The 22,989-nt window shown below is 43.1% G+C and overlaps 1 long non-coding RNA gene across 1 annotated transcript; it reads left to right on the top strand.

Annotated features, from left to right (window-relative positions):
* Nucleotides 1-1,988: 1,988 nt before the first annotated feature.
* On the top strand, nucleotides 1,989-21,159 carry LOC128850921 (uncharacterized). Its single transcript, XR_008448157.1, has 3 exons — nucleotides 1,989-2,208; nucleotides 7,323-7,422; nucleotides 18,484-21,159. It is a non-coding gene; the product is annotated as an uncharacterized LOC128850921 (long non-coding RNA).
* Nucleotides 21,160-22,989: the final 1,830 nt, after the last annotated feature.

Raw genomic sequence — 22,989 nt, 5'->3', positions numbered from 1 at the left:
TCCATGTGCTCCTAGTTCTTTATTCTTCATTAACTCAAAAGTCCACAAAAGTCCATCTCTACGATTCATCTCCACTGTCTCGTTTAGGTTCTCCCTCAGAAGTGATGCTTCAGCAGGTCGTGTCCCTCCTCGCATCATTAAAATCTAATACCTGTGTTGTAAGTCTGACATTTCTTCTGATTCAGCTGGGCTGGGGCTGTAGATGGGACAGCTGAGCGGGATCATTGTAGCTGTCATTTATTTCCAATACCTCAACACCTGTTCTCATTATATTTTTCATACAATACTTATCACAATCAACTATCAATAATATCTTAGCCCTACATGGATATATTTATCATATTGTCTCATTTCCCTGAACACTGATGCTGCACGCCATGCTTTGCCACGTCCCCACACACGGAGGTTACACCCTCCCACACTGAGACCACGCCCTCAAATATGCCACGCCCCCAAATAGACAATGCCCCAATTAGGCCACGCCCCCAAACACTAAGTCACGCCTCCAAGCATTGAGGCCATGCCCCCAGTACTGAGGCCACGCTCCAAGCACTGAGGCCACGCCCCCTGCACTAAGGCCACGCCCCCTGCACTAAGGCCACGCCCCCGCTGAGGCTGTGGTCCCATAGACCCCAGGAAGCTCTTTTGTGGTGGTGCGGAGCTGAGGATTCTGCTTCTCTGCTGTCTCCATTGGAGACCTCCCTGTGGGCCTCAATGCTATAGCCATGGGGAGGCGCGGAAAAGAGGGCGGATACGGGTTCTGAAAGCTGCCTCGAACCAGCTTCGTGCTTTCTTTCCTGCACGTGCAAACCTTGTTCCCGGTTCGGATGGCGCCCGGCTGCGCTGCGTGCCCCAGAGGCGTCTCGGGAGCCCTGCCACCCCTCCGTGTCATGGAGGTGTCCCTGGAGGCACCAAGGAGCCCTGTCACTCCTCCGTGTCCCCCAGATATCCCGGAGGCACGCGTAGAGCCCTGCCACCCCTCCATGTTCTCCAGGTATCCCAGAGGCACCCCAGGAGCCCTGTCACTCACCTGTGTCCCCCAGTATCCCTCAGGTATCCTGGAAGCACCCAAGAAGCCCTGTCACTCCCCTGTGTTCCCCAGGTATTGCGTAGGCACCCTGGAGTCCTGTCACTCCCCCGTGTCCCCCAGGTATCCCAGAGGCACCCCTGTGATCCTGTCACTCCCCTGTTGTCCCTCGGATATGCCGGAGGCACCCTGGAGTTCTGTCACTCCTCCATGTCCCCCAGGTATCCTGGAGGCACCCCTGGAGCCCTGCCACCCCCTCATGTCCCCCAGGTATCCCAGAGGCACCCCAGGAGCCCTGTCACCCCTCCATATCCCAGAGACACCCTAGGAGTAGCACCTCCCTGTGAGGCCAGGGCCAGTGTGTGGATGAGGACCACGAGCCTCTCCAGCCACGACATGCCCCAAGGGCTTTAGGGATGCAGTGAGGAGCGGGCTGAGGGTCTGTTTCAGTTCTGGCACCAGTAATTGCTGTTCTGCCAACCGCAGTGAAGCAGAAGTGTACAGCTGCTGTGGGTTGGATGCCTTCTTCTGCTCTGGCTTCATCATGGTTGGGATGGTTTCCATCCATTCCCTTTGGAATGGAAAGAATGAAGATGCAGAGAAGCTTAATGTGTGGTTATTCCAATACACCCTTTGTTTATGAAGCATTTTGTCTTATCTACTTCTTTATGCCAAGAGAAATTAAAAAATGTCTTTCATGCCAGACTTTTCAGTAGCTCCAGCGAGCGCTGCATTACAGTGAGTTTCTGAGAGAAGGGTTTGTGATCCAGCTGGCACTAGTCCACCCCATTCTTAGGTTAGTTGACGTACATCTCAGTTTAAAATAATTGAGGAATAACATAATTGCCCACCAGGAAGCGAGGATTACACGTAAAGTCTGCCGTTACATACCTGTCAGACATTAATATTCATTGCTGCTGGGTGGTTTTTTAGCACCAAGGCAGTCCTTGAGCTGTGGGACCCCGGAGTGATTTACACAGGCATCAGTTATGCAATCTCTTTCTGAGGGCGCTGAAGTACAATGAAAAAAAGTATTTGACTGGAGTTCCAAGCTGGTTTAAAATGCACTACTGAAATGGCTAACAGAACAAACTCCTCTGAGTACTTTTGGTCGTATGAATATTATTGGGATTATATAGATCCAATTCCCGTAGACGGAAGCAAGTTGAAGGTTAATAAATGTAAGTATTGTAGAATAGCAAGTGCTAATCTAGTACAGGAAAAATGTTGCATAGCTTGTTTCACTGACTTATTTTTTGTTTTTCTTGCTTGAGAGACGATGCCAGGTTATATGTGTGTGGTTTGTATGGATGGATGTCTTCCAAACTGACTGTGCTCTAACAGCTGTTATTACTAATACTGAAACTCTTTGATTTATCGTACAGTGTTTGAAAGTATAAGACTACTAATACTAACTCTTAAGAAGGACAGATTCTTTTTTAGCCTTTTGCTGAGTGGAAACCTTATGACTTGCAAGTCTGTAGTTTAGGGTCTTACTTACCGCATGCTACTAATCAGAAAAGTTGGCTGAATGAGCAGAGTTTTTCATAAGACTATCATGTTTTGGTCTTGGGACATAAGGCTTACATTACAGCTGATAAACATTCGAAACCTTAGTAAAAGGAGAAATGTACGTTCCCCCTAGCCAAGAACAACAAGCTGAAATTATATTCTACCTTTCCTCCTTTGATTTAGTGCTACTGAACTGTAAGATAAAGTAACAATATACATTACTGTCAAAATATTATAGTGCTGTGATTCTGATGGGCTTAGAAGTTTATTTTCAAAGTATATAATATGCAATAGCATTCGCCAAATTCACCCTGCAGCAGTTAATTCCATTTGACGCTTTGTTTTGCACAATGAGATAGCAATGTCATTTAATGGTTACTCGAAGCAGCAAGTAATTATGTTTTTAATAATGTCACTGCATTAGTTAGGTTTTGATAAGACAAAATGACAAGATATGTCATGCGGGGTTAACCTAACGCAGTGTAGTTGGGTGGACTGATGAAGATAGAGGGAGAGCAGGTAGACATGTTTGAGTCACTTAGGCTATAGGCAGCATTTTCCCTCGATTTATGCCAAGTCTCTACCTACGGTTTATCATCATTTGAGTGACGAATGTGTGGGCTTTACTAGTTGCTGTTTAGTTTACCAAAGACAACTATGGCTGTTCAGATACGGTTTCAGAGACTGGAATTGCTTTTCCCAAAGTTATTGTAGTGATCTGGTCTGTAAGGAAAATGTGATATTTCAAAATATATTAATGTCTCTACTTAACAATGCAAGAAACTGTTTTTCTAATAGTTAAAACTTAACTGGACAGAGGTAGGAGCTTTGTGTGCTTCACTCGCATTATAAGAGGAAGAGTAAAAGAAGAGAGCAGACACTCTTTTTCTGCGCTGCCTCTAGAAAAGCTTTTCTGTCCACTCTGATGAGCCTAGGGTTTATTGCCTCCAAACTTAGAGCAACATGCCTTAAAGAAGTAGGTGTAAGTATGCACATCTTTCCATGTAAAAAATCCAAAGACTATAGAGTGACGTTTGGTGCTTCTGGGACCAGGCAAGTTATTAGAAGGTTCTCTAATTATCTTAATTTTAAAGTTAGGGCGAATAATTACCCCCAAATTCTGACAGGGAAACCCCAAGCTGCTGAGTTAAGCTGTCTGGAAGTTCTCTGCACATGGTTGGCTTAACAAAAAACCAGAACTTAGGAATCTAACCTCTGCCCTTTTTTTTCTCATTAATAAGATCTTTTTAACATTTGAGTTGCCTGGTATTTAGTACGGGTAGGGTTTCTTTCACAGCTTTGCCCTCCATGGCCTCTTATAGGATATTTCTCTTTATCTATCTGCCCATTTTCTTAAGACTTGTAGAAATTCTGCTTCTAAGAGATTAACCCTCTGTTAAATTTAACTGAAATTTGTTGATAGTTTCATGGAGGAAATTGCCCTACACGTGTATGAGTGCTTATGAGTGAACTCATAAGCCTTATTTCCATTAAAAAAAGCAGTGCAAACCTCCTATTGATTTTTTTTTTTAATTTGTTCTCTCCCACAAATAAGTGGAGCAGTCTGACACCTTTCCAGTTTTCTTATATTCTAAGGAGATGATTTATGGAATCATACTTTGTGTTTATGTATCTCGTCTGATCTTACAGTAATTCCAACTTGTTGATCTAGTTACAAAAGAGTAGAAACCTCAAAGCCACAAAATACCTGCAAGTTAAAACAGCTGGTGGCTAGATAATGGAGAAATCATTGTGCGTGAAGACTCTTACTGACAAAAGGGATACAGGGTGAGATCATGCCCCTTTGGATACCAAAGGAAATCACCTTTGGTCTCAGCTTTGGGAAACAAATCTGCAGGAAACCAGGATTCTGCATTTCAGCTGCTCATCTCCCAGGCAAAGAAGAAAGAGAAAAATGCAAGTGTAGGGTTTGAGGTGTGGGGTTTTTCCCCCCCCAGGAGGTTAATGTTAAGGCAATTTGAGTTCCCTGGGGTGGGTATTTATGTAAGATACTTCTAGACAGCTTGTCAAAATAGAGTTTTGTTCCATGATTTGTGTCTTCTAAAGAGCTCACATTGGCTGTACCAATTTCTAAACTAAGAGTGTTGGGTTTGCTTTTCCTCCAATAGCCATTTAAACAGACCACTGTGAGGAGTGAAGACTGCATCATCTTGGTACTTCTGTTCTTCTGTCTCCAAATACTCATGGGAGAACAATGAGTTACAAGTTATAAAGAAAACACCAAAGGAAATAATTCCACAGTTGGTTAGGTTTTTTTCGTGGTGTTGAATAAAAGCACTACTCAAGGAATGAGTATACTTTGTAGGTTTTCCTGTCTTGACGTGATAGTTACATTCTTGTACCTTCAAAAGCCACTGTTGGGATTATTGTCTCCATGTGTTTGGAACTGTGTAGGCAAAGTAAGTTCAGCAAGTCCTCACTCTTTATACTGGAGATGAAATGTGAATAATTTCCCCTCAGATAGCCACAAACATTCCGAGTTTGGCCAAATGTAGTATACCTGCAGGATTACAGCCACCACTGTATTGATATTCCAGAGGGCCCTTGCTGATTGACTGCAACAGGAGCTGAGCATTTGTTTAGGAGCATTGCTGAATCAGCCCAAATGAATCATACAGTCGTCATAACTCTTGAGATGGAATTATAGCTCCCTAATTCAGTTTTCCCAGCTTGTTTTTTATTTAATATAAAACAGAGACCTGAATCTTTGCACTTTCTTTCCTCTATTATATAGCCTGTTCCTGAAGCACTGAGAGACCATGTTTGTCTCATGAAAATTAAAATCCTGCTATAAACTCATGGTCTTGCTTTCTATTAATAGTGTTGTGCAGGTCTCTCAATTTTGTATAAAAATAATGAAAGGCTTAATTGACCCATGAACTAATAGGCTATTTGAAAACATATGGATACACAGGAAAGGTGACTGTAAAATTTAGCAACAGGAAAAGTTTTTTATAGATTGTTAAAATATGTTGTCCGGGGTTTTTTAAAATCATAATTGCAAGACTTTAAAAACAGGAAGTTTCTGTTCATCCCTCCAGAGTTCGATTTTCCCTTGAGACCTGGAGCAAACTTGGTTAGCTTCAATGAATTCCATGAATCATACTAAAGCTGCTTTTAAAAGATGAAACCGAAATACCTATCATAGGGAATTCTGTAAATCCAGATTCTTAATTGCTAGATAATGAGCTCTTTTTTTTAGAAGTCCTCTAATTATTTTCCTTTAAGGAGCTGGGATTGCCCAATAGCATCCTGTCACTTTTTTCTGTGGTAAGTTTGTGAAGAGCAGGTCAGAATATTGGCCCTCCCATACTATTTTCCATCCTTGGAATTAAATATCAGTAAGACTTTTTTTAACAGATGAAGAATAAAATAATCTGACCCACCACATCATTATTTCTCAGTAGCCCAGCTAAAACTCAGCTTTCCAAAAAGATTCTGGCTGGGTGAGCTCTAGTTTTAAGTTTAAAAGGAACTGGAATAGTTCCCCTAATCTCTTTGTGGCTCTGATGACAACACGTTCTGAACTTTTTCACAAAGAAACACCTAATCAAATATATTGGACCTGTTTCAAAGAACACAATGTTTTCTGTCCTTTTAGATGGAAGATTTATTTTATCTTGGTCAATATTTGTCTCTGGAGTCAATGACCCTTCTTTTTCACCTCAGTCTGAGTAGCCGGTTATGAATTCAGGACATTCCTTGATTTGTGTACTGCAGAACACCTAGCCTTTTCAAGGCTTTAACTGGGACATTCACCACCACACCGATCCTAGGAAGGAGTATTTTTGAACCAGTGACCAAATGTGCTGCTGGGGCAGGAGCAGATTCATTCCATCCAACAGCAAGCCCCTAACCGAGGCAGTGATTCAGCAGTGCCATAGCCTTAATTCATGAAAGAGCAGCTCTTTTCTCCCCCAACCACCTTGGACACCATTAGCTCTGGTCACTCAGATCATCTGTCAATTAATCTTTTTTTTTTTTTTATTAATTAAAAAACCAGGTTTTCATCTGAATCAGGGATAACAGCAGTGGCAGGATCTTAGGCTCATTTAAACCAATTGTGAACCCATACTTTGGTGCTTGGAATCTACTTGCTTGTTCTTTAAAGAAATCACTTAGTCCCGATAAAGTATGCTGCATTTTAACTATTTTACTTTGATTAGAGCATTGCAACTGAACAGGGGAACGTTAACATACTCTTCCACTGGACCAATGTGCTATGAGGGTCACAGACACTCTTCAACAAGTTCTCCTTGGTATTTCTCTGAGCAGAAAATGTTTTCAGTGCTAGAATTCCCTCCCAAAAAGCATCATCTTAAAAATCGTGTGTTGTGTTACTTCTTTGCCTAAGAGCAGGATTTGGCTATACACTGGGCAGTAATGACTCCATCTTTTGTATCACACTGCTTGCCACACTGTGATTTTGTAAAAGGAACTGTATCCTCTCTGAAGAGCTGAAACTTTGAAAACTGTCAGTGTTCAGTATTAACTTTTAAATATATGCACAGTACTATTCACCGTCACACTTGGGGATTTTTTTCCCCAGCCTCTCCCCCAGCCCTGGCCATACACAGTTAGAGTAAATTGCTAGGAAGCTCTTAACACTTTTAACAAATTGGCAATCAGATTCCTCTCTCCCAAAGGTTTCAATAAATTGAATTAATCAAATGACACACATTTCTTAGAGATTGTGAATTATATTGCTGTGTTTTATATTTGCTATGGTACCAGTGACAGAACTACTGTATTGTGTCCACAGATTCTATTGTCATAGCCTTTTGGGTTGGGCTTGCTGCATTTGTGACGTTTCTTTTCCTTATTTTACTGTATATGTCCCGCTCTGGATCAACTCCAGTAAAGTAAGTACAACCAGAGACAAAGTAAGTATAGATCGGTGTAATAAAAAAAATCTTCATGAAACATTCATTCACTGCTTCAAGTGATCCAGCAGTTACATGGAACATTTATAATTGCCCACACAGACGACATTTTTAATGTTATTTGGTTTGAGTGTCTCTCAACCCACTGCTATTCACTATTTTTATTAATCACCTGGGTAAAAATAAATCCATAATTGATCAGGTTTGTAGATGACAGAAAGATGGGGGAACAGGAAACCATGAGGACTAGCAGAGCAGCCTGGACTGCTTGGTATGTTGGCAGGCAACATGCATTTTTCTTATGCTGCTATCCAGGTTGCATACTGTGGAAGTAAGAGTGTCTGATTTACACATAGAATGGGTAAGTACCTCTTCTAAGCCACACTTGAGAAGGAATTAACTGTCGTGGTCGTAAAGCAGGTGAGCACAAACTCCCAAAGCAATTCTGTGAGCCTTGATCAAATTAAAAGAAAATTTATTTGTGAGATCAGGAAGATCATAGTATCCATACCAGTGCTTAGATGATCCCAAGAATATTGTACATATGGTCAAATGCACTCTTTAAAAGGGAGTTTAAAGAAATTGGGAAGAATCGGGAAAAAAATGAGTTCCAGAAACACATCTTACAGTGATAGAAAGTAATTCAAATTAATTAGTTTCTCAAGGACCAGTAGCACAAAGATGCTCCTTGTGACCTGTCTGCATTTATTAGAACACTAGTGTTCAATTCAAGAGTTCTGTGATAACGATCAAATGATAAGGTATCATAGTAAAATGCAACAGCTGGAAGATAATGCTACACAAATTCAGATGCACCACATATTTTATGTGGGGATAATGATTCACTGCAACATGAGTAGAATGTTAAATGGGTTGTGATTAATTCTTTTTTTCACTTGATGACTGAACATCTGAAAAACACACATTTGTATTCATCCACGAATTATTGTGAGGAGACTATGGTCTATCATTCTCTGGCCTGTTTTGCAGAAGGTTAGGCAAGCTTCTTTCTTGCCTAAAATAAGTGAATGACTCAGTCCCTAAACACTTAAAAAAGTTCTTGTAGGTTAAATTAACTCAATGAAATTATGGACTTATAATTGGCTGAATATCTGGGCAACATTTCCTTTTTTTTTTCCCTGTTTTGCAAATCCTAGCAGGAGTATGACAATACTTTCTTTCCCAAAGATGGCCCATGTCTGAGCTTCTGTCCTTTGGCAGAATAATCCCTGGGTAAAATCACAAATACCTTAATCAGAGAAAGTATTAATCATTTGGAAGCATGGTGGTGAAATGACATGAAATACCTGCCAACCACAGATGTGTAGCATTCACAGTACCAAACAGTTTAGGAGTGAGACAATGTGGCCCAAAGTGGATTTTCTGTTGAGGCGGAATCTCATGGAATTAGCCTCAGGCCATTTCATTCATGTTCAAAGGTGTGGTTCTGTCACTCTGACCTTAGTACCTTAATTTCAATTTCAGTTGATCACTATTCAGCTTTAAGGAGACAGAATCAGGTCTGAGCTAGTAAGTAGCCCAGTAAAGCAGAAAGGCATCTTCAGGTTCAGAGTGTGTGCAGCATATGTAGCTCTGCAGAAAGATGGTTCCAGAGCCCCAAGTTCAGATTATCCAGACTGTTTTTACAGCTGGACTTGAAAAAACAGGGAGATATCCTCCAGCGGCTGAGAGATGGAATAGCTAAGCTGTCGTTGTAGGGTGTTTCCACCTGAAAACTGTGATGGGAAAGAGAGGCTGTATGAATACCTCACTGTTGGCAGTCTCCTAAAGATGATAGACTCTCCCCAGTCTCCTAAAAGATGATAGACATTGTCCTGTGAAAGTAGCTGTAACGGATGTGCCTGATGGAGGCGCAGCACCTACGAGTTGAGTGGGAATGTATTTCTAACACTGCCGGTGGTTTTGAACTTTGTCTAAGGACAGGTTACTGTTTGCAGCTTTCTACATCTGGTTTAGTCTGTTTGCTGCTAGTTTTTTCTGGCAAACACGTTTTATGCAAACAAGGATGCATTTGCCCACTGCTTCTCCAAATCTGATCAGGACGTGGAATTTTAAACTCAGCAGATTAGGCAGAGGTTCAAGACTAGGTCACAAATAAGCATTGGGAAATGAATGTGATATGGCAGTAAAAAGGAGCACTAATATTGTAATTTATTGGCACCTTAAGGCCTTTGGTATGCTCACAAAAGATAATAACAATAATAAAAAAAGGCAACTTGCCCAAATAAGCCACGAAGCAGGAGGCAAGCTAACAATACAAGAAACACATGGAAGTAGACATAAAATTACAGCATAACAGAGGCATGGTCCCATTAATTCACTGTTCCTAAAAAACTGGCAGAAGTCTATATACATGAAAATTTCAGTGTGTTTGGAAGACTTAAACAATTTTTTAAAAACTTTTTTACTCTTTTATCATGTTACTGAGTGAAACACTTGGCTTAAAAATATCTGTATTTATCTCTGATATGTTCCGTTTTGTCCATCACAAAAGCTGCTGTGAACAAGGAAAGTCTAAGAATGTTTTGTAGAAAGCCCAGGAATCATTAATGGAGAAGAGTATTGGATGAGATTTGTTTAGGCTTTCAAATCATCTTGCCTTATGATTTTTCTAGGCTTGAAACATTCTGTAAGAAAACAATTCTAGGGCTAAAGAGATTATTCAACCACCACCACCCCAAACTTGCCCTTTTTGATTGAGTTTCATTTGTTTTTCAACCTCCACTCCAATTACACTTCTCCAGGTTGCAGCTATAAGACAAAGCCTGAAAGAAATTCTTCCTCTTAACTCCCACCATTCTCCTCTTTCATCTTCTTTCTCGTGTAATCTATCCATTACCCTTGGCGTGACGATCATCTAATTTCTGTATTGAAATCTCCTGTCTCTTTTCTTGTGATAATTCTAATGCATTCACCCAACAAGTGTACATATACGTCACTGGTCAAGGCTGAAGAACTTTCACCTTCACTGTTTCTGTGCTCATCCATCTCTTTGCCGTGCCGAGGGGCATATAGGGCAGCATGTACTGTTCCAGCTTGCTCAACTTCCTGGTGAAACAAGCGTGCTTTCAAGTCTGCCAGTTCATAAGAGTGTAGCTTCTTGCTTCAGTTGACTATGAAGCAAAGCCCCACTACGATGTGTCAGCTGTCTTTATTGTCAGCTGGATCTCTCTGGAGTCCCTGAAGGTTACATTTTGGCCTTGTATAGCATGCAGTGATTTTATCTCTTTCACTGCTGTGGACATCAAGGCCTTACTATTTCGGCAAGGACGTGCCATCTACCATTGTATAGCCTGCTGATTTTTACCTGCATATCTGCACAGAAGAGATGACAGTGTCAAAGTATCTTCTGAAAGCCATATGCAACGACTAGATCTACTTATGCCACAGTATAATCCTTAAACACTGAGAGCTCTTGAATCTGATTGCACCACACTTCTCTGCAATACAAAGCAATTTGGTGCCAAGTCAGTCTGAGTTCAGAAGAGGGGGAAGGGTTGATGCTTGCTGGAGAGCTGCAGCAAGGAATATGTGTCCCAGTCCCTTTTGTCACCATTACACTAGGAAGGAAGGGAAGGAAGGAAGGAAGGAAGGAAGGAAGGAAGGAAGGAAGGAAGGAAGGAAGGAAGGAAGGAAGGAAGGAAGGAAGGAAGGAAGGAAGGGGAAGAGAGAAAGAGAGAGAAAGAAAGAGAGAAAGAGAGAAAGAGAATGAAAGAGAGAAAGAAAGAGAAAGAAAGAAAGAGAGAAAGAGAGAAAGAAAGAGAAAGAAAGAGAGAGAAAGAAAGAAAGAAAGAAAGAAAGAGAAAGAAAGAGAGAAAGAAAGAAAAAGAAAGAGAAAGAGAGAAAGAAAGAAAAAGAAAGAGAAAGAGAGAAAGAAAGAAAGAGAGAAAGAGTGAGAAAGAGAGAAAGGGAGAAAGGAAGAAAGGAAGAAAGAAAGAAAGAGAGAGAAAGAGAAAGAGAGAGAAAGAGAAAGAAAGAAAGAAAGAAAGAAAGAAAGAAAGAAAGAAAGAAAGAAAGAAAGAAAGAAAGAAAGAAAGACAGGCATGGGACTAATTATTCCAAACCCATTAGCATGCCAAGGAATTTGCTTACCATACTACTATAATCAAGAGCCAGTATTAATATTTGCATCAGCTGTGTTTGTTACCATCCAAAGTGATACAGAAAAATAAGGGTTAGTGGAAGGGAAACAGTTCCTGGCCAAGGCTGGAACTTCGTGCAGTGGAAGGGAGGTAGGGAAAAGTTCCTTCCTGGGCCTCTCCAGAAGACAACCTGGCTTCCCATGTGTTTCACTAGAGGCTGTGCCTTCCTGGCAGCAGGGACTGAGACTGCTGTGGACATCCAAAATCTTCCGGCTCTCACTTTACTCCCAGGCAGTATAATGTAGGAAAAAAAAAAAAACCCCACATGTACCTGAGAGTTGGAAGACCTGTACGTCTCATCCCTTGTTCATATTCCTAGCAATCATAGAGCCTCACACAGGCTCAATCAAGTGACTCTGGACCTCTTAGCAGCACGAGCCTTTCTGGTTTCCAGCAGATTTCTTGCAATAAAAGACCTGGTTTGGTCTTTAGGCACCTTTTTCCCCTGATTACCACCAACTTCTACCCAAAATTTCTGGGGCATATGGCTACATAGCTTGAGAATCACACTTGCCAGACAGAGCTGTGTGAGTTGACTTGAAAGCACTTGCTCTGCAGCCAGAGCTTTCTTCTCAGTTTGCGGGTAAGAGTTTTCTTCATGGACAGGCAGATAACAACTGATTTGAGGTACAGTCTGTACCATGTCCACGTGCTCTTTCAGGCTTTTTTGCTCCATCCAGATCAATTGCAACAGCTGCTTCATTCCTGGAACTGGGGAACTAATTTGAATGTTCAACAGCTCAGGGGTTTTGGTCCCTAGGACAGAAAAAAAATCTATAGCAGCATCCTAGATCTCAAGTGAGGACAGATAGTTTTCAGAGGTTGGTTATTTTGTTTTTTACCTTACCTTCAAGACTGTAATATTCATTAGTGGACAATATAACCACCACACACACACATATATATAATCATAATATTAAAGTACCTGTTCTTGTACATGAAGGAGGTGGATCTTATACTCAAGGTATCGTATTTCTCCAGGTGACAGTAAGATGTGTCATAGCTCTTCCTGGGCATGCATCCTACCCTTGAGGAGGGAAGTCTTTTTTAATACTATAGTAAGAAGGTCCTCTGATTTCTCTGACTAAGCAGACTGTGCTCCTGTTCTCTGTTTTCTTAAGGCAGCTGCTTCTGTTCTCTACTTTCTTCAGCCCCCCCATTTCCTATCACAGTAGACTATTTACTGAAGTTAAAGTAACTTGTCTCTCTCATAAGTTCACTTAAGATATACTCAACCGCGATCTCTACCTACTATCTTGCTAGCAGTAATCACATATTCTCGCACCCAGGTATCTTGAAATTCCCAGCCAAGATGGTCAAAGAACTCAGAAATAACCCAGTTTCTCAGTGATCTTAAGGTCAGGATGCTTACAGGACCAGTATTTGAGGTCTAGATGACTTATCTGCATAGATTACAACATCATTCCTGATGTCACAAGAAGCTGAGACAACTAAGTCTTCACAGCTTGCTTTCCATACACAGTGTTCCTGGGGATCTATGCCAGTTTCTTCCCAATTCAGCTTCTGAAATTAATCCCAAAGAGCAGATAATAAATCTTGCTCTTCATGATCCTCTGGTTTCAAGGGATGAAGCTGTTTTTCACACCTCCATCACATCCACAAGAGCCAGCAATGTGCCAGACATGAGCCAGCAATGTGCGCTCGCAGCCCGGAAGGTCAACCTTATTCTGGGCCGCATCAAAAGAAGCGCGGCCAGCAGGGCAAGGGAAGTGATTCTGCCCCTTTATTCCTCCCTTGTGAGACCTCATCTGGAGTACTGTGTCCAGTTCTATAATCCTCAGCGTAAGAAGGATATGAGCTGTTGGGACAGGTCCAGAGTAGGGCTGCAAAGATGATCAGAGGGCTGGAGCACCTCTTATACAAGGACAGGCTGAGAGAGTTGGTCTTGTTAAGCCTGGAGAAGGGAAGGCTCAGAGGAGATCTAATAGGGACCTTCCAGTACCTGAAGCGGGCCTACAGGAAAGCTGGAGAGGGACTGTTCATAAAGGTTTGTGGGGATAGGACCAGGGGGAACAGGTATAAAGTGGAGAGGGACAGATTTAGACTAGACATTAGGAAGAATTTCTTCACTATGAGAGTGGTGAGGCATTGGCACAGGTTGCCCAGGGAGGCTGTGGCTGCCCCATTCCTGGAGGTGTTCAAGGCCAGGTTGGATGGGGCCTTGGGCAGCCTGATCCAGTGGGATTGCCCATGGCAGGGGCGTTGGAACTGGATGATCTTTAAGGTCCCTTCCAACCCTAACTATTCTATGATTCTATGATTCTGTGATTCTATGATTAGAAGAACTTTCTCTTTTCATATTGACAGAACCAGCTTACTTTCATGTGAGCAGCTGTCAGACCCACGGGAGCAGAGTCTGTAAAAATGGTTAGCTACAAACTGTCAAAATCTGTTACAAGACATCGGTCACTGCAGCTCAAATTACCTTGTCTTCACAGGAAAATATTCTCACTCTTGTCATCTGAAAAAACACGCTCCATACCTTTTAGCAGGTATCACACCATAGGAGAGAGGCCTGGGATTGGTATCACACTTCGTAGAGTGGTCCTGAGGTTGTTCAGAGCTAACTGATCTCCAAGTGAAAACTAGCGGGCTGGGGTTTTGTTTAGCACCAGGCACTGCATGGATGTGTGTGTGAACTCCAGGCCAGGAACAGAGGTTGCTTAGCAGTGGCCAGTGTCCCTTCAGAAAATCCTGTGCACCGAAACTCTGCAGTTGAGGGGATACTATTTACTGAATGCAATGTCAGAACATGCCCTCTGCGGCTGCTGCTCAGACATTCTCCACATCTGGTGCCACCAGGCAAACATCCATCCAGATGGGCTGTGCAGAGGATTGCATAGCTCAGGTGCTAGGAAGCAGGCTGCCTGTGTTAGCATTAAGGTACTCTCCACTGCTTTCTGAAGTTCTTCCTAGTTCTTTGCCTTTCTCCTCCAAACTGAAATGATGGAGTTTTTTTGTTTCTGAACTGTTAAATCGTTTTAGATGTTACAAAAAAGGCTTCCTATCTAATAGTGACCAGACAGACACTTACAAGTGACAGTCACAAGAATGAAATAACTCTTGAGCCATGCATTCAAGTAATGTCCTAGAAAGAATAATTTTATCAAATCCAACATTGCCTTAGAGGGTACAGAATGCTCAGTCCAGGCAGTCCTGAGGTTATTCTGGGCTGCATCAAAAGAAGCATGTCCAACAGTGTGAGGGAGGTGATTCTGCCCCTTTATTCCTCTCTTGTTAGACACCACCTAGAGTACTGTGTCCAGTTCTGGAATCCTCAAGATAAGAAGGATATGGAGCTGTTGGAACGGGTCCAGAGGAGGCTACAAAGATGATCAGAGGGCTGGAGCACCTCCCATAAAAGGACAGGCTGAGAGAGTTGGGGTTGTTCAGCCTGGAGAAGAGAAGGCTCCAAGAAGATCTTATAGCAACCCTTCAGTAGCTGAAGGGGCTGCAGGAAGGCTGGGGAGGGACTGTTCATAAAGGCTTGTGGTGATAGGATGAGGGGGAATGAGTATAAACTGGAGAGGGGCAGATTTAGGCTTGATATAAGGAAAAATCTTCCCCATGATGGTGGTGAGGCACTGGCACAGGTTGCCCAGGGAAGCTGTTGATACCCCATCCCTGGAGGTGTTCAAGGCCAGGTTGGATGGGTCCTTGGGCAGTCTGGTCTGGTGGGATGTGTCCCTGCCCATGGCAGGGAGTAGGGACTGGACGATCTTTAAGGTCCCTTCCAACCCAAACTATTCTATGATTCTATGTCAGCTCACTCTCAAGGGACCTAAACCAAACCACAGTCAACTCATGCACTGGAGGAGATTTGAGAGTGCTGCTCACTGAGGGCAGGGATGCAGCCTCACAAAGTCTCTGCCCAGGTGCTGTACCTCTGCAGCAGAGAAAAAGTTCTTTTATTTATTGTTGGTCAGTACTTCTCATTTCTCTGCCTGTTAAATAACAATGCCTTGCATTGCATCTTGGCTTAACTGGTAAACTTAAAAGAAAATTATTGCTAAACATGTATTTACATTTAAAAATATTATAGTTGTTTGTTAATCAAGAATGCAAAAAAAGTGATCAGTGTGGATAGGCAGTGTCATAAATGTATGAAATTTTGGAATGCCAGGCTTTCAAAGATGATGTCCATCCCCAGAAATTCATGAATGTAAGATGCCAGCTCTACTTTTTTTTTCTGAGTATCTCAAGCTTCTCTGTGTGCCATGATGTCTTTAGGGAGAATAGTTTATGAAAAATCTGCACTTCTCAATGAAAAATATTATTGCTAGGGTTGAGGCTTTAAATTTATTACATTAGTATCATTTGAATAAGTCCATTTTAAGTAGCTATCCAGTCATTGCTGTATTACTGTTTGCTCCTCCTTGTATCACTGTATCTTTATCTACACCTTCCATGCCAAGTGACTTTACATTTAATTCCACATCACTGATGAAAATGCTGAATGGGATAGGGGGCCTATGAAGCCCTGCTAGAAACAGCCCCAGTCAGAGATCATTCTCCAGTTACTCTTTGAGAAGCCTAATACACGTAATACCTGCTTAAGGGGGCTTGGGTATATTTCTTTTTAAAGAAGAGAGTATGGAATTTGAAGTCAAATACCTTACTGCAGTTTAAATAGCTACATCTGTGCAGCTACCTTTATCTTCTTAGAATCATAGAATCACCGGGTTGGAAAAGACATTTTGGATCATCAAGACAAACCATTCCTGTCTGCCACTAAGTCCTGTCCCTGAGCGCCTTGTCTAACCGTCTTTTAAACACCTCCAGAAACACCTCCAGAGATGGTGACTCAACCACCTCCCTGGGCAGCCTCTGCCAGGGTCTGATGACCCTTTCTGTGAAAAATTTTTTCCTGATATCCAGTCTGAACCTCCCCTGGCACAGCTTGAGGCCATTCCCTCTTGTCCTGTCCCCTGTCACTTGGGAGAGGAGGCCAACTACCTTTCAGGTAGTTGTAGAGAGCAATAAGGTCTCCCCTCAGTCTCCTCTTCTCCAGGCTAAACAACCACAGTTCCCTCAGCCGCTCCTTAGAAGACTTCCAAATCTTACAGAAAAAGATTTTCTAAATTGTGTTCCACTCCAAAAATTGCATCAGACGTTTTTCAACGTACCTGTCTTTCTATAAAATCACACTGTCTGTAATTAGATTTCTGTCTTTTAAAATATTATTTTTTTTCCAGTTGTAACTTATCTTAGCCTTAATTCCATGATTTTGCGTGAGGCTGAGGTCAGTTGCACTGCCTTATAGTGACCTGGCTTGACCAGAGACCAGACTCTCTTTTAGTACTGGGACACTAGGGCTCTTCCAGCCTCCTCCAACTTCCCTGCTATTCCAGGGATGGTTAACGATTAACAAGAGCCAGCCAGAGCTCTCCTCAGACAGTTTCCAGCTCTCTGGGGTGCAAGTTCTCCAGATGATTTTAAAATATGGCTAGATAGCTGGTGATATTTAGCTACTTGATGGACTGGAAAGAAAGCATCCTGGTTTGGTAAGAGTATTTCTGTCTTGCATCTGTCAAACTCAGAAGAGAGAGCTCTCCTGAATACGCCTGCCTCATAACAAAGAAAACTCCAAATTTGTCTGCTGTTGCTGAGACTTCTGGGGTTTGCTTCAGTTTTTATAACTAGCGCTAAGCAAAATCCCTGCTGTGTTAGTCTTGTCAGGCACAAATATTTTAAGCTTTTGTTAGCAATTAATCAATATAAATTTGAAGTTATAATATTTGTATTTTCCTTGCTCCAAAGTGTTAGAAGTATTTCCCTTTTCATCCTGTTTATTTCTTCTTGTTTGTTTGTTTTTTTAATGTTGATAGATTTTTACATTTGTATAGCCACTGAAACAAATGTGACTGCTGGTGAAAGTTGTCTTCTTTCTTGTTCATCAAGCCATGGCTCCAGGATGTTAATAAGACTTCTAAGAAAATTTCCATTTTCATTCTCACTTTTGAGATTTTCTTCCCAATTTTCCTCCCCCACATTTGAAGCCCTAAGGATTGACTAGTAGTTGGGATTTTGTGTTTACCCATATTGAACAGAACTTACTTCTTCCAGGCCAGGAGTCACCTGCTGTTTATTTTTTAAGGGTGAAATTTGGGAAGCTGCTCCAAGGAGAGCTCAGGGAGGATAAGGCGGGGTGTACTCTGCTGTTCTCCTTTCAGTGCCCCCTCCAACCCACCTCTAACAAGTTTTTCCAGCAGAACAATCTTTGTATTGTTATTAATTGCACATTGGAAGTGTCCTGCTACCCTAGTCCTACCCACGCCTTCTAGGCCTGTTCCATCTTCTTGCTCAAATCCCCACCACCCTTTGTCTTGCCTTTTCCCGACCCTATTGTCAGGGAATCTATCCCAAATACCACACAGCTCTCTTGTTCTTGTCCCCAGTGTAAGTGGCTGTGTCCCTTGTACACCCATTCATAGTACCACAAAGCCCTTATCCCCCTTCCCAGGAGCAGCCATGACTGTTCCCTTCACCCTCACTACAGAGGAAGTCATAGCAAAGTTTCTAGTTTCCCGTTTAAAAATCCAGCTAAAGAATCATGCTTAAGGGCTGGACTGAAGGTCCCCACCTGAGGGGGGGAAAGGGGAGTTGCCAAATATCACCCACATTTTCCTGTTAGTCATACTCCATTTCCAGGTAAGGATATGATTTTCATGGTGGATAAAGAGGGCCCAAGTCCCAAAGCATCTTTCATGCTGGATTCAATGTCTTCTGTACTAGCAGAAACATCTTCTGTTTTTTAGAAACCTTGATAAAGTACTTCCTTATGAAAGTACTGCTGTCTGTCTTCCAAATGGATGCCCCTGATAACTATACCTTTTTTTCTTTCCACACATTACAGACAAGTGATTGTACGGAACTGGGCAGAGAGAAGCAGTTCCAACAGTGAACAGCTTCATGGCAATGATCTCAGTAGCCCATACACAGATGTATTTGCTTCTCAAACATCTACCTCCCTTTCGGATGAAACCAGCATTCATGGAAGCATCTGAGCCCGAATTAAAACTGGAGCTGGTTAAAAAAACCGAGCAGTGCAGCCCTCCTGACTGCAGAAAAAAGCTCAGTGCTGTGTCTGCCTGTTAAACACTGATACCACAAACCTGAACTAGTTCAGGAGGAAAAGAAAAAGAAAAAAGCCTTTCAACAAAGCCTGTGAAAAGTCCTGAGCGCATAAGAGGAAGTCCTAATGGTCATATTTGAGGCACGCTGCAGAAGCTGCCTGATTAGAAGAGTGGTTTAGATCCTGGGAACAGTGACTGCAAAATTCCTCTCTCGTGTTTAAGAGAAGATTCAGACTCGAACTCCTCTTTCAGTTACACTGTCGAAGGGTGTTCTGTTGGATGAGCAGTTCTTATTATGACTCCTTTGTCTGAGTACAGATTTACTCCTGCAGCAGAAAGTGTGTACCAGTTACACCCTTAAGTCCTGTAAAGAGTTCTGCCTTGCTCACCTGAATGAACGCCGAGTCCTGTTATCCTGAGGGGTGTCTCTGCAGCATCAGTTTGCACTGGTTGTCTTGCTGTGAAAGAAAGCAGCATCCCCTTGATCTCACTGACCAATATTTTTCGTATGTCGTGAGAGCCACAAATGTCTGCGTCTGGCTCTGTCCGCGGGTCACACTCACCAGCTGCATTTCAGTGACACCTCCACTTACCCATCCACTGAAAAATAAGCAACAATGTCAAGTGCAACATCAACAATAGAATTTTTCTTTTAGAAGGGTTACAACTTTCTTCACTAAGAAAGCTTAAAGCCCAACAGTTCCCTCAATAATAGAATATTCTCTTTATTTACTTTTCTATTAAAAAAGTATTCAGGTGATTTAAAAGATAACAAAACACTGTTTTACCTAGAACAGCCTTTAGAAAGCTAATGGCAGCACTCACTATGTCAATTGAGTGTCTTATTGAATAAAGTCATTAGTTTTACCTACTGCCCAGAAATACAGCTTTGCTACCAATAATCAATCACTTTTTGCTTTCATTTTGAAATAGTTAGTGGAAAAGAAACTGCTAACATTGAACATCTTGAAATGGTATCTGCCAGTCACCCAGGCATTAGGAAAAGAGAAGTGTATTTATCATATTCTATATCAAAGGAAAACACTAACAAAACCATAAAAGCAACATCACGTTCCTGCACAAGTTGCCTGCTTTCAGCTGGGGCTGACTAATAGTTTAACAGAAACCACAGCCCTTGTGAGGGTCACAGAAGCTTTTCAGTGAGGTGGAGAGAACAGGTTTAACTCAGCTGGTGCAGAGTTGGAAGGGCTACTCATACTCCCTCCCCCTTTAATGGTTTCTGATCTTTCGACCTCTCCTCACCTGTGGAGCTCCACCAAACCAGGCAGAACCTGGCAAAGGTCCACAGGAAAGCGAGGAACTCTTAGATCTCCAGTGAGCATGAAACAGGGACTGCAGAATCAGGTTGAGGAAGGCAGCGAGGACAGGGAGAGATTAAGACTGCAGAACTAGTTGCTGCACTGAGGACATCACAAAATTCGTTTGAAACTTGAGGCAAAGCTTAGAAATTCCACATCTCCAAGCAGCCAACAAAAATTCCTACAGTGAAGCACTGCCAGAGCAACCTTATGCTGCATACGGGGAGTGCGGGCTGTGATATTACCAGGGAGTGGGTGGTTGGGCTGTGCTAAAAAAGCCTTAAACACAAGAGACAGACCAAACCACCAGGCATATGTTTATATAGTGGGTTGTTGGTTTTTTTCAGTCTTCAAATTTTTTAATCTCTGGGATAAACACTTCTGCGGTTTGTTTTTTGAGCAAACTGACTGCTAGTGGTGTTGGGCTTGGAAACCTGTCAAGGCATAGAGTCTGTTGAGTCAGACTGAGTCATGGGGCAGATGGAGAAAACAAGGAAAGGCAGCAGGAACTTAAGGTGCAACATGGGCAGAGATGTATAGGAGAACCACAGACTTCCATCAGTCAACAACAGCCTTCCCCTCCCTTCAGGTAACCTTACCTTTTGCTAGAGCTGAGGTAGTTCTCACAGGAGACGTGAATCAACTCCCTTTTTGATACCAGCTGTCCCACTGCAATTTGGGACTGTTACTTTTAACCTGCTGCAATCACACAGGATCATCAAAGACAGTCTGAAGAGGACCATTTTCCTCATGAAGGGTACAGCAACTGCTCTTCGGTCATTCCTGCCACATCTGTCTCCCCCGAGCTAGAATATCCCTCCTACAACAGGACTGCACTGCTTGCCAGCGCAGCCTGCTCCAGCATCCTCCTCCCTGACTCATGACAGCCCCATATCACCCTATTTTTCAAGAACCTCTTCTCTGCAAATGTATTCCAGGGGGATTTCTGAAACGTGTGAATACTCCCATTCGTAACAACTGGTGTTCTGTCATTAGTTGTACTGGAATATGTCTCGAAGTACATAACCACTGAAAACACTTGTTTTTGTTCCTTTAAAATTACTGGAAATGGAAGGCATGTAGTATGAAGTATGTAATAAATAATATGCAAAATGTGAGCTTCTCATAGCACCTAACTTGGAAGGAGGGGAGACAGAGGAGAGAAATGTATTTCAGTCTGTGACATTTCCCTACATATCAATTTCTAGGCCCTTCTAGTGCTTTCCTAGCCACAGTGGGCACTTTATTTTCCCTTCTCACCCTGATTCCTCTGTTAACAGAGGCCTTCCCTGTGTGGTCTGCAGCACTCAGGAAAAAAATTTTCACAGAACGGGTCATTGGACACTGGCAGAGGCTGCCCAGGGAGGGGGTTGAATCATAGAATCATAGAATCACCAGGTTGGAAAGGACCCACTGGATCATCGAGTCAAACCGTTCCTATCACTCCCTTAAACTATGTCCCTAAGCACTTCATCAACCCATTCCTTAAACACCTCCAGGGAAGGTGACTCGACCACCTCCCTGGGCAGCCTGTTCCAGTGCCCGATGACTCTTTCTGTGAAGAATTTTTTTCTGATATCCAGCCTGAACCTCCCCTGGCAGAGCTTCAGGCCATTCCCCCTTGTCCTGTCCTCAGTCACTTGGGAGAAGAGGCCAGCTCCCTCCTCTCCACAACCTCCTTTCAGGTAGTTGTAGAGAGCAATAAGGTCTCCCCTCAGCCTCCTCTTCTCCAGGCTAAACAACCCCAGCTCTCTCAGCCGCTCCTCATAAGACTTGTTCTCCAGCCCCCTCAAAAAAGCAGCTTCACTGCTTTTCTCTGGACACGCTCCAGAGCCTCAATATCCTTCTTGTGGTGAGGGGCCCAGAACCGAACACTCAAGGTGCGGTCTCACCAGTGCCGAGTACAGAGGGAGAATAACCTCCCTGGACCTGATGGTCACACCGTTTCTGATACAAGCCAAGATGCCATTGGCCTTCTTGGCCACCTGGGCACACTGCTGGCTCATGTTCAGTCGGCTGTCAACCAGCACCCCCAGGTCCCTCTCCTCCGTGCAGCTCTCCAGCCACTCTTCCCCCAGTCTGTAGCGCTGCATAGGGTTGTTGTGCCCCAAGTGCAGGACCCGGCATTTGGCCTTGTTGAACCTCATGCCATTGGTCTCGGCCCAGCAGTCCAGCCTGTTCAAATCCCTTTGCAGAGCCTCCCTACCCGCCAGCAGATTCACACTTCCACCCAGCTTAATGTCATCCGCAAACTTGCTGAGGGTGCACTCAAATGCCTTCATCCAGGTCATTGATAAAGACATTGAATAGGCCTGAACCCAGTACCGAGCCCTGGGGATCTCCACTTGTGACTGGCCTCCAGCTGGAGTTAACTCCATTGACCACCACTCTCTGGGCCCGGCCATCCAACCAGTTTTCAACCCAGGAGAGTGTGCGCCTGTCCAGGCCGGAGGCTGACAGTTTCTGAAGCAGAATGCTGTGAGAAACTGTGTCAAAGGCTTTACTGAAGTCCAAGAAGACTACATCCACAGCCTTTCCCCCATCCAGTAGTCGAGTGATTTTGTCATAGAAGGCAATCAGGTTAGTTTGGCAAGATCTGCCTTTTGTAAACCCATGTGGACTGGGCCTGATCACCCGGTTCTCTTGCATGTGCTTCATGATAGCACTCAAGATTACTCGTTCCATGACTTTCCCCGGCACTGAGGTCAGACTGACAGGCCTGTAGTTCCCTGGATCCTCCCTGCAACCCTTCTTGTAGATAGGCACAACATTAGCCAGCCTCCAGTCTAGTGGAACTAAACTGAGTCACCATCCCTGGAGGTATTTTAAAAGATGGGTAGACGAGGTGCTCAGGAACATGGATTAGTGGCAGATAGTAATGGCTGGACTCGATGATCCAAGAGGTCTTTTCCAACCTAGTGATTCTATGATTTACAGTGGCTGAAATGCTGCACCCACCAATCAACA

Source organism: Cuculus canorus, chromosome 1, assembly GCF_017976375.1.
Source record: "Cuculus canorus isolate bCucCan1 chromosome 1, bCucCan1.pri, whole genome shotgun sequence".
Lineage (NCBI taxonomy): Eukaryota > Metazoa > Chordata > Aves > Cuculiformes > Cuculidae > Cuculus > Cuculus canorus.
The sequence above is the reverse complement of the archived record's forward strand: the minus strand, read 5'-3'. Positions and strand labels throughout refer to the sequence as shown.